We start from the raw sequence: 14,531 nt of genomic DNA on the forward strand, positions 1-14,531 counted from the left end.
ATGCAAGCCTTTGTACCTCCATCCCTTTCTCAGGTTGCTCCTCATTTTGCATCACACCTTTCTATTATCTGCTGCTAATGGATGCCTGGTGGAGCACTGCTCTGATGTCCTACAGCAGCAGCTTCCAAACAGGGATTGATGGTGCCCTGATTAGCTTCAGCTGCTCTTTGTGCAGCTCAGAGTGTAAAAAGAATCATGGAATTATGTAATGGCTTGGGTTGGAAGGGACTGTTAGAGCTTATCTAGTTCAATCCTGCTGCACTCATCAGGGGCATCTTTGACCAGAGCAGGTTGTTCAGAATCCTGCCCAGTCTCACCTGGAATGGTTCCAGGGATGGGGCATCTGCCACCTCACCTCCCCAGGCAACCTGGGTCAGGATACTGCCCAGTCTCACCTGGAATGGTTCCAGGGATGGGGCATCTACCACCTCACCTCCCCAGGCAACCTGGGTCAGGATACTGCCCAGTCTCACCTGGAATGGTTCCAGGGATGGGGCATCTACCACCTCACCTCCCCAGGCAACCTGGGTCAGGATACCGCCCAGTCTCACCTGGAATGGTTCCAGGGATGGGGCATCTGCCACCTCACCTCCCCAGGCAACCTGGGTCAGTGTTTCAGCACTCTAAGTGTAAAACATTTCTCCCTTCTGTCTAGTTTGAATCTCTTTGGTTTAGTTTAAAACCATCACCCTTTGTGCTCTCACAATAGGCCCTGCTAAAAATCCTCTCCCATCGAATCAAAGAACCAGCCAGGTTGGAAGAGAGCTCCAAGCTCAGCCAGTCCAACCTAGCACCCAGCCCTGGCCAATCAACCAGACCATGGCACTAAGTGCTTCATTCAGGCTTTGCCTGAACACCTCCAGGGACGGTGCCTCCACCACCTCCCTGGGCAGCCCATTCCAATGCCAATCACTCTCTCTGCCAACAACTTCCTCCGAACATCCAGCCTAGACCTCCCCTGGCACAACTTGAGACTGTGTCCCTTTGTTCTGTTGCTGCTTGCCTGGCAGAAGACACAAGAAGATGTCCCTGGAGCCTTCTCTTCTCCAGGCTGAACAACCCAAACTCTCTCAGCCTGGCCTCACAGCAGGGATGTTCCAGCTGCCAGATTATTTTGGTGGCCTCCTCTGGACCTGCTCCAACAGGTCTTGTGCTCAAAGTGAGCTGCTGTCCTCTGCTCCTATAATCAATGTCTTCAGCCACCTTAACCAAGCTGTGTCCCTGACTCATTTGACTTGCTTGCTTTTTGGATGGGGCTTAGAGAGTTTCCCTTCTTAAGGCAGGGAAAGAACAGGAGGCTGAGTCCTGGAGAAACAGCACATTTCCTTCATGGAGGTGATGACCTTCCCTGTGGACTGCACTGGAGCACATGGCTGGAGGCTTAATTTGCCTGCAAACACAAAGCCTTGGGTCTCTGTGGTGATACTCATCAGGACAGGGCTTTGCAGGGAAGGAGGGGGGAGAACAAGGATGCATGGGAGGTGGTAGATCCAGGGAAGTAGTGGAGTTCCCATGCCTGAAGGTATTTCAAAGTCCTATGGATGTAGTGCTTAGGAACATGGCTTAGCCAAGGACTTGTCAGTGTTAGGCTGATGAGTTGAGCCAAGGATCTTGGAGGTCTTTTCCAGTCTAGGCAATCCTGTGATTTATTCACATGATCTAAGCAGGACTTAGCTTAAGCTTCTTTCATACCTGCACCCTAGTTTGGGTTTTCCATTCCTGGGATCCATCCAGCCACTGTGATTGAAATAAATCAGGATGAGAGCAGCCCCTGGGCCTTCCTCTGCCCTGCATCTCCGAATGTGCTGGGTGGTGGCTACAGAAATGTTTGCTGAGCCATTACTAAGGATTAAAACACCATCAGGTGGGGGGAGGGGGGTGGACTTCTTTTTGCTTGCAGCTTTCAGGGGTGCCCATGGGGGAAATGCAAAGGAAGGCACATCAGGACCTGCTAATCCACTTCTCAGCTGTTATTCTTTCAGAAGCCACAGTCTTCGCTATGGCAGGGAGTGCTTTTATGACTCTGCACATCACAGCCCTGCCCTCACCGTGCTGAACCGGGAGTTAATGACTCCCTGGCTCAAACCCACTGAAAGGAGATTAAAAAGGGTGAGGGGAAAATGGGATTTCTTGATTTAATAGTTTTGTTTCTTAGAGAAGCAGGACTCTGGAGGCTTCTGTGCCAGGGGCCTGGTAGCACACAAACCTGCTTCTACCTACAAAACAAAAAAGAGCTTTGCTGAAATAATCCTGAGGAGTCTGCTCCATGCTTACCTCTTCTATTCTGAGGAGTGCTCCAACATGGGGATGGATAATTCCCTCCTGGCAATACTGGAGAATGGAGGAGGTAGTAGAAGGGGAAACAGGGAAATCATCTACCTGCTATGGACTCAGTGTGCTCCCATGGGGGTTGGATTAGATGACCTTCAAAGGTCCCTTCCAACCTGAACTGTTCTATGGCAGGCACACCCACTAGAAGCAACAGGTTAGTAGAAATGCAGGGAATTTTTCCTCTAGCAAAGTCCATCTCCCCAGTCCTGTCCTCCCATGGCAATCTGCAAGGAAAGGGGAAAGAATGAAGACAAATGCAGTGTGGAGATGTTATGCCTACAGGGAGTACTTGCACGTTGAGAAGGGCTGAAGAAATGTGGATGCTGAGCTTCCAGGACTGAAAAGCTCTGCTCTGGGCAGTGATGTTTCTCAGAGAACATGATTAAAAGCCTGAAAAGCCTCCAAGAAATAAACAAATGCAAGAAGCTAAGGTCCTGTCCTACCCACACCTTTCTGAGCACAGGGGGTGTTGCCCCTGGGATCTGGCCAGCTCTATGTGGACCCTAAAACAAGCTCCCCTTGGCTGCATCTCTGCAAGCTTCTCCCAAAGGACGAGGTGACCTTCAAAGAGACCAACAGCATCACCTGTGCTCCAGCCCTCTGAGCATCTTGGTGGCTTCCTCTGCACTGGCTCCAACACTTCCATGTCCTTCTTGTGCTGGGGGCTCCAGAACTGCCCCCAGGACTGCAGGTGGGGTCTGAGGAGAGCAGAGCCAAGGAGCAGAATCCCCTCCCTTGCCCTGTGCCCACACTGCTCTTGCTGCAGCCCAGCACAGGGTTGTGTCTGGGCTGCACTCACCCTGCAGGCTCCTGTGGAGCTTTTCATCACCCCAGACCCCCAGGGCCTGTTCCTCAGGGCTGCTCTCAGCCATTCCCCACCCAGCCTGGATTTGTGCTTGGGATTGATCCAGTCTCATTGTCTTAGTGGCTTTCTGCTGGACTCTCCCCAATAGTTTCTTGTCCTTCTTGAACTGTGGAGCCCAGAATACAATGCAGTACTCCAGATGAGGCCTCACCAGGGCAGAGAAGAGCGGGAGGAGGATCTCCCTCAACCCACTGGCCCCACTTTCCTTAATGCACCCCGGGATGTCATTGTCCTTGGCTGTAAGGGCACACTGTTGGCTCGTAGTCAGCCTGTTGTCCACCAGGATGCTACATCTCCAGCCCACAAAAATACTCTTTTCTATCAGGGATGTGCTGGGTGCCACAGCTGTCCAAGAGGTACCTCTGGGAAGGAGGAGGCTTATCCCCTCTCCAGCCTTGGCCAAACCCAAGGGGCTGGCTCTGCCCCAGCACAAAGTGAGATGAGGTCCTGAGCAAGGATCAGCATCTGCTGGCTGACCTTACAAGCTGAAGTTGATTAACTCCAGGCTGTAGAGAAAATGTCACTCCTGTACCGTTCAGACAGAGCATGGAATTGTCTCTGCTGGGGTGGGGGGAGGACAGTCAGCTGAAATGAGGTGTAGACATGATTCCTGCAGGCTGTCCCCACCTCTGCTCTTGTCTCTCTCTATGAGCATCAGGAAGCTGCCTAATCAGTATGGCTTTGCCCAGTGATGCTTCTGTATTTCAGAGGGGTGGAGAACTTGGAGCTTCAGTTGCTGCTGAAAAAGCAGTGAGCTGCAGACATCCCCTCCCCACCGAGCTCCTTAGCTGTGGCCCTGCTCCTCCCAACCAGAGCTGCTGCCCTAGGGCCCCAGAGGAGAGATACACCTTTGGTGAGAGGACTGTGCAACCTCACCTGCTCAGGACGATTCCCAGGGAGGGAAGTGGGGAGTTAACTCAGCACTGCGAGTGGCCTGCGGCTGACAAAGTCTCTTGGCACTGAACATGTCCACCAGGAACATCACATCTGCAGAGCTGCAGGATGGTGGAGGTCAAGCCCAGCCCTCCTGCTTGAGCACAGTCACCTGGAGTAAATTCTTTGTGGGAAGTGGGCACGGTTAGTCTGTAAAGCTCATGCTGTGTGTTTGGGGGGTTAGTTTATCAGAGTTGCCTTTCCTGCAGGTCCTGGCAATTTCATTCTGATGTAATTCAGCAGGTTAGGGCTGGCTGACTCCATCTGTCGCTGGCCACCTCCCGCCTGGATGCTGTGCAATCCTCACCTCTGTGGGACCTGCATACTTCCTTAGAGGGAGAACCAAGGTGCAAACTTGAAATGATCCAACCCAGCCAATTCTGATGTGGGCAGAAGAGACAATGTGCTCCACGTTTCTGACAGATGAAACACCCAGCTTGGGAGTCAGACTTCCCTCTGAGTTGCTGCTGCTGCCACTTGCTGCACCACTTACTGAGGCTGTGGCCAGGCTGCTCTAGGGTAGGGTGTCCCTGCCCATGGCAGGGGGGTTGGAACTGGCTGCTCCTTGTGGTTCCTTCCAACCCTGACTGATTCTATGATTCTACCTGAAGCCTGTGCCCAGCAAGGTTCATAGACTCATAGAATCAACCAGGTTGGAAGAGAGCTCCAAGCTCAGCCAGCCCAACCTAGCACCCAGCCCTGGCCAATCAACCAGACCATGGCACTAAGTGCCTCAGCCAGGCTTGGCTTCAACACCTCCAGGCACGGCGACTCCACCGCCTCCCTGGGCAGCCCATTCCAATGCCAATCACTCTCTCTGCCAACAACTTCCTAACAACATCCAGCCTAGACCTCCCCTGGCACAACTTGAGACTCTGTCCCTTTGTTCTGCTGCTGCTTGCCTGGCAGCAGAGCCCAACCCCACCTGGCTAGAGCCAGGTTGTGCCGTAGGCAGTCAGCAGTGCCACTGTGCCCTCAGACAACCCCTTCAGAGGTGTGCCAGGGGATCTGTGCAGGAGAACCTACCACACGAGTCATTGCAGGGAGGCATGGGACTGAAGCTCTGCTGGTCTGAAGCCCCGGTGAGGCAGTGGGAGGGAGGGTAGGGTGCGAAGGGGTTCCTTTTGACAGGTTTCCCATCCTTTCAGCAGCCTGCCGTTTGGGCAGCCTCGCTCCCCCCAAACGTCTCACCCTGGCGGTGGCGCCAGAGGAAGGGAAAAACCGCAACCAGAGTGTTGTGAGGCAGAACCAAAGCCCCGAAGGAAGACAAAGGTCACTGGCACTCTGCTGCCCCAGCTTTAGTGCCAGTCACACCGATCACTCTGCGCCCCTGCCAGAGCCAGACTCGCTGGGAGGATGTCAGGGCAGGCTGGGGGCGTCTTGCTGTTCTCTCTCAATTAAACATTTGCTTTTCCTGCCTTTCTGGGGAAGAGCCACGAGCAGCTCAAGCTGTGCCTAACACAAGGACACTTAGCAACTGCTTTATCTGCAAGTTAAAGTGGCTGGAGAGCAGTCCTGGGGAGAGGGACTTGGGGGTGCTGCTGGAGGAGAAGCTCACCAGGAGCCAGCAGTGTGCACTTGCAGCCCAGAAAGCCAAGCAGAGCCTGGGCTGCAGCAGCAGCAGTGTGGCCAGCAGGGCCAGGGAGGTGATTCTCCCCTTCTGCTGTGCTCTGCTGAGACCCCACCTGCAGTACTGCATCCAGCTCTGGAGCCCCTGGGACAAGAGGGCTGTGGAGATGCTGGAGTGTGTCCAGAGCAGGGCCAGGAGGATGCTCAGAGGCTGCAGCAGCTCTGCTGTGAGCACAGCCTGAGAGGTTTGAGGCTGTTCAGTCTGGAGATGAGACACTGAGGAGGCCTTATTGTGGTGCAAAGGGTTAACCCTCCTGGGGGAGTGGTCTTGACCCTGACCCCAGGTGGTCCTGACCCCTCCGTGGGGGTGGGAGTGAACACTACCAGGTGTGGTGGTCAGCTCACTCCCACTGCCTGGAGAAGACCCCTATAAGAGCAGGAGAACTTCCTCTATCTCCCAGCCTCCTGCTTGCCTGCATCACCATTGCTGTTTCCAGCTGCTGTTTGTTTCCCCATGTGGCCATCACCCAGGAGGCAGACACAAACCATTGCCCTCCAATCTGGTTGTGTTTCCATGGTTTGTATCTTGCTTCCCCTCCCCTATACCTTTTCTACTTCCCTACCTCAGATACCCTTAATTTATTGCTAAACTTTTCTTCTTTTAACTTCCAAATGGCAGTGAGATGATTTCTTTGGGTCTGCTTTGCCTTTCCTCTCTCTCCATCGAATTCCTTTGCTTTGGGAAAGAAGGGGGAAGAGGGAAGGGCCTCCTGTAAATTGTTGTTGGTTCTATCAACTCTGTTTGAGTCTCTGGGGAATTTAAACCAGGACCTAGACCTGTGGCCTTCCAGTACCTGAAGAAGGCCTGCAGGAAAGCAGGTGAGGGACTTTTGGGATGTCAGGTAGTGACAGGACTAGGGAGTGGAGCAAAACTAGGAGTGGGTAGATTGAGTTTGGATGTTAGGAAGAAGTTCTTTGCCATGAGGGTTGTGAGACACTGGAACAGGTTGCCCAGGGAGGTGGAAGTCTCATTCTTGGAAGTCTTTAAAGCCAGGCTGGATGGGGTTCTGAGCATCCTGATGTAGTGAGGTGTCCCTGCCTATGGCAGGGGGGTTGGAGCTGGATGATCCTTGAGGTCCCTTCCAGCCCTAACAGTTCTCTGATTCTGTGACCTGCCCCTCTGGAATGGGATTCCTCACACGGAGTCTGCACCTTCTCCATCCCGCTGAGCTCGGCACCCCTCACTTGCACCTGCAGCCGCGGCGCAGAGGCTTGAGGAGGACAACCTCCGTGCCCCACGCCTGCATCTCCACCCGCAGCCTCCAGCGAGGGAGGGGCCGTGAGGACATCGCTGAATTCTTACATCCCTGCCTTTTTCCTGCCTCCTTTCCCTCCCACACGCACCGAGGGCTGGGGAGGCTGTCAGCGGCAGAGCCCCAGGTGGGCAGGAGATGGCAGCAGCAGCCCAGCAGACAGCAGCAGCGTGGGCAGGCAGGGAGCTCTTCTCGGCCCCAGTACCCCTTGGCTTTTGCAGAGCTGAGCTGCTGGGTCCCTCCTGCTAGACTTCAGAGACGTGACCGAAGCGCAGGCACAACGGTGCGGGGCTGAAGGACCGACGGGGGCGGCTGAGCCTGCAGGGCTGAGCGTGGGGAGGGCTGCGCAAGCACTGCCTGTGCGCTGAGAGCTGCAGCGGCTAACGAGCTGGGGTGGGGACAGCAGGGGAATGGTGCTGGTGTGCATGCCAGCCTGAAGGGTGCTCAGGTGGCACGTCTGGCTGGACACAGGCTGGCATCTCTGCCCATGGTGATGGGCTGTCCAATATCTAAAAGGCAAGGGGCAAGAGGATGGGGCCAGGCTCTTTTCACTGGTGCCCAGTGGTAGGGCAAGGGGCAAGAGGATGGGGCCAGGCTCTTTTCACTGGTGCCCAGTGGTAGGGCAAGGGGCAAGAGGATGGGGCCAGGCTCTTTTCACTGGTGCCCAGTGGTAGGGCAAGGGGCAAGAGGATGGGGCCAGGCTCTTTTCACTGGTGCCTACTGGTAGGGCAAGGGGCAAGAGGATGGGGCCAGGCTCTTTTCACTGGTGCCCACTGGTAGGGCAAGGGGCAAGAGGATGAGGCCAGGCTCTTCTCACTGGTGCCCACTGGTAGGGCAAGGGGCAAGAGGATGGGGCCAGGCTCTTCTCACTGGTGCCCACTGGTAGGGCAAGGGGCAAGAGGATGGGGCCAGGTTCTATTCACTGGTGCCCACTGGTAGGGCAAGGGGCAAGAGGATGGGGCCAGGCTCTTCTCACTGGTGCCCACTGGTAGGGCAAGGGGCAAGAGGCCCAAGTTGCAATGCAGAAGGTTCGATCTGGGCACAAGAAGAAAATTCTTTGCTGCAAGGTGGCTGGAGCACTGGAACAGGCTGCCCAGAGACATCATGGGAAACAGTGGGTGCTGAAGGGCAGAGAATAATGTCCCTGGCTCAGGAGCAGTGTGGCCAGCAGGACAAGGGAGGTTCTTCTTCCCCTGTGCTCAGCACCAGTCAGGGCACATCTGACCTGGGCTCCTCCATTCAAGAGAGATATTGAGATACTGGAGAGAGTACCCCCAGATCTGGAGAGAGTATTGCCCAGAGAAGTGCGAGGAAGCTGGTGAGGGGCCTGGAGCACAGCCCTGTGAGGAGAGGCTGAGGGAGCTGGGGGTGTGCAGCCTGCAGCAGGGAGGCTCAGGGCAGAGCTGTCTATAGCTACCTGAAGGGAGGGTGTAGCCAGGTGGGGTTGGGCTCTGCTGCCAGGCAAGCAGCAACAGAAGAAGGGGACAGAGTCTCAAGTTGTGCCAGGGGAGGTCTAGGCTGAATGTTAGGAGGAAGCTGTTGGCAGAGAGAGTGATTGGCATTGGAATGGGCTGCCCAGGGAGGTGGTGTGGTTGCTGTTGCTGGAGGTGTTCAGGAGAAGCCTGGCTGAGGCACTTAGTGCCATGGTCTGGTTGATTGGGCAGGGCTGGGTGCTAGGATGGCCTGGCTGAGCTTGGAGGTCTCTTCCAACCTGCTTGATTCTATGAATGTGTGAGGAAATGGAAAGGGTGTCTCAGCCCTACCATGCCCTGTAGCAGCTTGCAGTGGCTGGGGAGGCAGCAGGGTTGCTGCAGCCCACAGCTGAGCGGGGCATGGCTGCCCAGGTGGCTCTGCACCCCCAGGAGCTGGGCACGGAGCTCGCCGCCTGACGCTTCCACTACTGGGTAACTAGAGAAATGCTGGGTAAATATTTAAATGCCTGGGGCATCTCTGCAGCTCCCATCAACCACACCGGTGGAAAACTTTGCAGAGGAGCATTTTGCATCCTGAAGGCTCTGGTTTTTTGCAGGGTGTGCTTTGCAGCAGCACGTGGTGGTTCCCAGCAGCTATCAATGGCTGCGTGCTGCTGCCGCAGCGACTCATCGCACAGGCTTTCCAGATGGGGAAACAAAGGTGAAGGGGCCATGGGATGAGTCAAAGCTCATGGAGCCAGGGGATGAGAAATGCCAATCTGCTGACTCTCCATCCCATGTTTAACCACAAGTTCATCCATGCCTCCCTCCAGGGGATCTCCTGCTCTGAGCATGATTTTCAGAGAAAAGTATTTGCAGAGAAAATATTGTGGTGGTGCTGCTGCTGCTGCTGCTTGGGCTGGAACATCTTCTAACTGACTGGAGAGCCTGAAGGAGCTGGGGGTGTGCAGCCTGCAGAAGAGGAGGCCCAGGGCAGAGCTCATTGCTGTCTACAACTACCTGAAGGGAGGCTGTAGCCAGGTGTGGTTAGGCTCTGCTGCCAGGCAAGCAGCAACAGAAGAAGGGGACAGTCTCAAGTTGTGTCAGGGGAGGTCTAGGCTGGATGTTAGGAGGAAGTTGTTGTCAGAGAGAGTGATTGGCATTGGAATGGGCTGCCCAGGGAGGTGGTGGAGTCACCATGCCTGGAGGTGTTCAAGACAGGACTGTCTGAGGCACTTAGTGCCATGGTCTGGTTGATTTTTAGCAGGGCCTGCTATGCCAGGGTGATGGTTTGAGACTAAAAGATGAGAATCTTAAGCTAGATAAAAGGAATAAATCTTTTACAGTGAGGATATTGAAATGGCAGAGCAGGTTGCCCAGTGAGGTGGTAGATGCCCTCCATCCCTGGGAACATTCCAGGTCGGGCTGTTTGGTGTTCTGAGTAACCTGCTGGAGATGTCTCTGCTGACTGCAGGGGTGTTGGACTAAGGTGGCCTTTGAAGGGTCCTTCCAACCTAAAGCATTCTTTGTTTTGCTGTTACAGGATGCTATACACAACCTGGAGTGGAGTCCTGTGAAAGGAACATGTACTGGGTTTTAAACTATCAGCTGTGGTTGTAGGAGGACTACAATCATCCATGGAAAATATCCTCTGCATCTCCCAGATGCTCACTGTTTCCCAGGCAAAAAAAGCCTGCACTCATGCACAGGGACCCTTAAAGATTTTGCACTGTGCAGGAGATGTCTTCACCCAAAGGCCTGTCAAGCCTTGGGACAAGGGAGGTGGTGGAGTCTCCACCCCCTGGAGGGATTTAGAAGCTGTGTAGATGTGGTGCCGAGGGACATGGGTCATTGGTGAACTTGGCAGTCTTTACAGCTGGACTCCACTTAAAGGTCTTTTCTAACTGAAATGATTCTGTGAGTGGGCACTGCACACCTGGAGAGGAGAGGCTTGAGGCAGCCTAGGTGTGGTCTGGGATATCAGGCTCCTGAAGCTAAAGCTGTGTAGCTGCAGGGTGCTCCCTGTGTGGCCTTTCCCTGTGCACGCTGTCCTTCACATCTGCCCTTCCCAGGCATCAGCTCCTACCTGGGAGCTGAAGTGGATGACTTGAAAAGCCTTTTGCTGCCTTTTGCCAAGGGGGAGTCTGCCAGCTCACTGCATCCATCAAATAAGCACACATCCAGCAGTGATTGCTTCTTGTCTCTGCTCTGCAGGGCTGGTTAAAAAAGCAGGAGCACAGAGTGTTACTGTATTCTCTGGCCAGAAAAGCAGCCACTGCTTCCCAATAGCTTCAGGCTTCCTTCCCCTCAGCAAAGGGAGGTCTCACACTCCCGTGCTTGCCATGGAGGCAGACGTGATCAGATGAGATGTGTGCCCCTGCCCGGGCTGGCTGGGGAAGGGACCCAGTGGGGTGGCAAACAAGATGGTCAGCACTGCCCTTTCCTCCTTGAGACAGGTCAGATGCAATTCAAATGAATCCCTCCTGGAACCCTCCTGGCTGCTGCTGAGCTATGCCACAGATGGGTCTGGCTCATTGCACGCAGCAAAACCCCACTTAATTAGAGCAGTAGCTCAATTTATTTGTTTTGGATCATCTTTATTAGCTAGCACTTAAGCTTCTAATTAAGGGCAGAGTAGGGACTGTAAAAATGGTGCCATGCCACGTTGCTTGTCTTCTCTGGCTGCAGCTGCTGAGCATTGCTCCTGTCTGCTCAACACCTTCAACAGTCTCTCCCTGCCTGTACAGATGGCACTGCTGTCAACCACACTTCAAGTGCAAGCTTTATCCCTGGAATAGCAGAACAGCAATGGCAGTATTTTTATCCTGGGGCACTTGTAACTGGCTGAGGGAGAACATCTGATGCCCCAAATGCTACGCAGGCACAGCGTGAGCAGCAGGTATACAAACTTAGTGCCATGGTCTAGTTGCTTAGACAGGGCTGGGTGCTAAAAGTTAGTGCCATGGTCTAGTTGCTTAGACAGGGCTGGGTGCTAAAAGTTAGTGCCATGGTCTAGTTGCTTAGACAGGGCTGGGTGCTAAAAGTTAGTGCCATGGTCTAGTTGCTTAGACAGGGCTGGGTGCTAAAAGTTAGTGCCATGGTCTAGTTGCTTAGACAGGGCTGGGTGCTAAAAGTTAGTGCCATGGTCTAGTTGCTTAGGGCTGGGTGCTAGGTTGGACTGGATGAGCTTGGAAGTTTCTTCCAACCTGGTTGACTCTATGATTCCTGTGGGAGGAGCCAAGTGCCTGGACTAGACCTTGAGAGCTGCTCTAAGCTGCCATGTGGTACACGAGGAAATGCCCCAGACTGGCATCCAGCGACCATAAACCAAGGAGCAGCTCCCGTTTATGGTGCAGGGCAACAGGTATCAGCTGTCTGCTCACAGGGCTGTATTTGCATGTGCAGGAGGGGCTGTGGAACAGCTGCCTTGTGCTCCCGAGCACTGGGTTTCCCTTTCTGCATCCAGAGATCTAGAGGAACAATCGGTTAGAGAATTGGGAGGGGGAGAGCTTACACATTTTACTCCTGCTTTCTTCTGACACGCCAGCGTCTTGCAAGGCTCCTGCTCTGTTCTGCTTTGGGGGCTGCTGCCGCGCTCGGTTCTGATGAGAAACGTTGGAGGGCAGCATGGGGCACCCCGCGGCAGTATTTCTAATGAAGTGCATCTCCAGGCTCCACTAAACCCAGGCTATTTGTGTCTGCTACAGCCTTTGTTTGCAAACAACAGCCTCTCTAGGTAACCACACAACAGAGCACAAGTGCCTATTTGTTTGCATCTGTCTCAGCTCACAACAGCAAAGGAAGGCAACCCATCTGTTTGGGCAGCACAGAACAAAAGTCTAGCAGAGGGCAGCTGGATAAATTAATAATGTGGGCAGCCCAGGGGGAAAAAAAACACCCCAATAGAAAAAGAAGCCTGTGTTCCTGGAGGTGTAGATAAATCCAGTGATTATTCTTGTCTCAAAGTTCAAACCAAGCCATCTAATCCAGAGTCTGGCAAGAAAAACAGGGATGAATGAATCATAGAACCATAGAATCAACCAGGTTGGAAGAGACCTCCAAGCTCAGCCAGGCCAACCTAGCACCCAGCCCTGGCCAACCAACCAGACCATGGCACTAAGTGCCTCAGCCAGGCTTGGCTTCAACACCTACAGCCACGGCAACTCCACCACCACCTCCCTGGGCAGCCCATTCCAATGCCAATCACTCTCTCTGCCAGGAACTTCCTCCTAACATCCAGGCGGATCCACTCCAGGGAGAGGAAGCCAGCAGGTTCGTCACAGTCTTGCCTTTGCTTGTTAGAGTCAGCTGGAGGGTTTTACAGATCTGTGGGGAAGACTGCTGGGGGCTGATTATTTTGTTTTAAAGCAGAGGCAGCAGCACAGGGGCAGCCACTATTAGAAGGATGAATTAAAAACAGGAGAGGAGAGAAAGAGTCCTTTAGGCTTTCAAGGCAGCTGACTGCACTTGACAAGCTGAAGAACTTTCATGGTGTGTTTTTGGTCCAGATAGTCCTGACCTACAAGATGAAGGGAGATGTTGCCAGAACAGAGGACTGAGCATCTCCAGCAGACAGAGAGGAACCTTCAATTTCTTTTACAAGGGCCCTGCACCAATCTGTAAGTGCTTTTGGTCAGGTTTCAGGTGCCTTGGCAAAGCTACATCTGGTCATTCCTTGAGCTTGGTGTACAATCCTTGCACCCCAGGGCCCAAAGAGATGATATCCAAAATCAGAACTTTGTATTCCTGCATCAGCCCTTCTTCAGGTCTCACCTCCTGACATCAGAGAATCATAGAATCAAGCAGGTTGGAAGAGACCTCCAAGCTCAGCCAAGCCAACCTAGCACCCAGCCCTGGCCAAGCAACCAGACCATGGCACTAAGTGCCTCAGCCAGGCTTGTCTTGAACACCTCCAGGGATGGTGACTCCACCACCTCCCTGGCAGCCCACTCCAGTGGCAAAACCCCAAAAAGGTTAGTGCTGTGCATGCCTTTGCATTTGCTTTCCTTAAAGGGGGTGGGGATGAAGACAGGTTTCACCATAGAGCATCCTGTTGGCAGGACGAGCTGCTGTTACCTCAGGCTGCCCCCTTGATTTCCTTGTGCTAGTTTGAGCCTAGCTGGGATACTTTGGAGAGAAGAATTAGATGCCAGGCTGTGAAAAGGAAACAATGGTGATGGCTGCAGCACTCCTAGGCTTGCTGAGATGGATAAGAACAAGAACACAACCATAGATAACAGAGTGTCTCTCTGGGCTCTGGGGCTGCATGAACTCTTTCTAACCATCTGTGTGACTAATGCCTCTGCTTCCTAACCTCACTGGCCAACCCTCCAAACTCACCTTGAACATAAGGCAAAGTCTGGGATAAGATAGAGGAGTGGAAAGAGGGTGTTAGGGTGGTTGGGAGCCCCTCCTGGGGGCTCTGGTTTCTGGGAGGGCTGCTGTGTTTCTGTATTACTTTTTAACTTGCATATTTCTGTCTGTAGCTGTAGAGATTGTAAATACCTGCTTGGATATTGTGCTAAGCTGGAAATAGAAAGCTCCATTCCTCAATTTCCAGCCTCTGAGTCTAGTCTGGGTGATTTTCCTAAGTGTGGGGGGCAGGTAACACCCAAACCATCACATCCTTCACAATAATTTTGCTCAAGGTGAGAGAAAGTTTCTCTGTGCCTAGACAGAAATTGGCTGGCCTGGAGCATTTCTGGCACATTGCAACCTCCTCTCACCTGGGCAGCCTGCTCTGGGTGACCAGGTTGTGGCAGGATGGTTAGACTCAGTGATCCCTTCCAACCCCTACCATCCTGTGATTCTGCAGGAGTGCCACACATGCTGCAAGGGAGTGACTTAAAGGAGAGAAGAGAAACTGATAGTTTTGTAACAGAAGAAGTGAAGAGCTCACAAGGTCTCAAATGGTCCTCCCTCCACCTCAAAGTGCAGAATCAACAGGATTTAGATTTAGACCATGTTCTGAGTCATATTTTCTTCCTCAAGAGTTGCTGCTCAAGGCTGGTGTGTTGGGTTGAGTGCCCTGGCTCATGCAGTAGGTAGGAGTGGCCCTTTCTGTAGCATTCAGGTGGACTTGAGGGGCTGAGCACACAGGAAAATTAG

Source organism: Pogoniulus pusillus, chromosome 8 (assembly GCF_015220805.1).
Source record: "Pogoniulus pusillus isolate bPogPus1 chromosome 8, bPogPus1.pri, whole genome shotgun sequence".
In the NCBI taxonomy this organism is placed as follows: Eukaryota; Metazoa; Chordata; class Aves; order Piciformes; family Lybiidae; genus Pogoniulus; species Pogoniulus pusillus.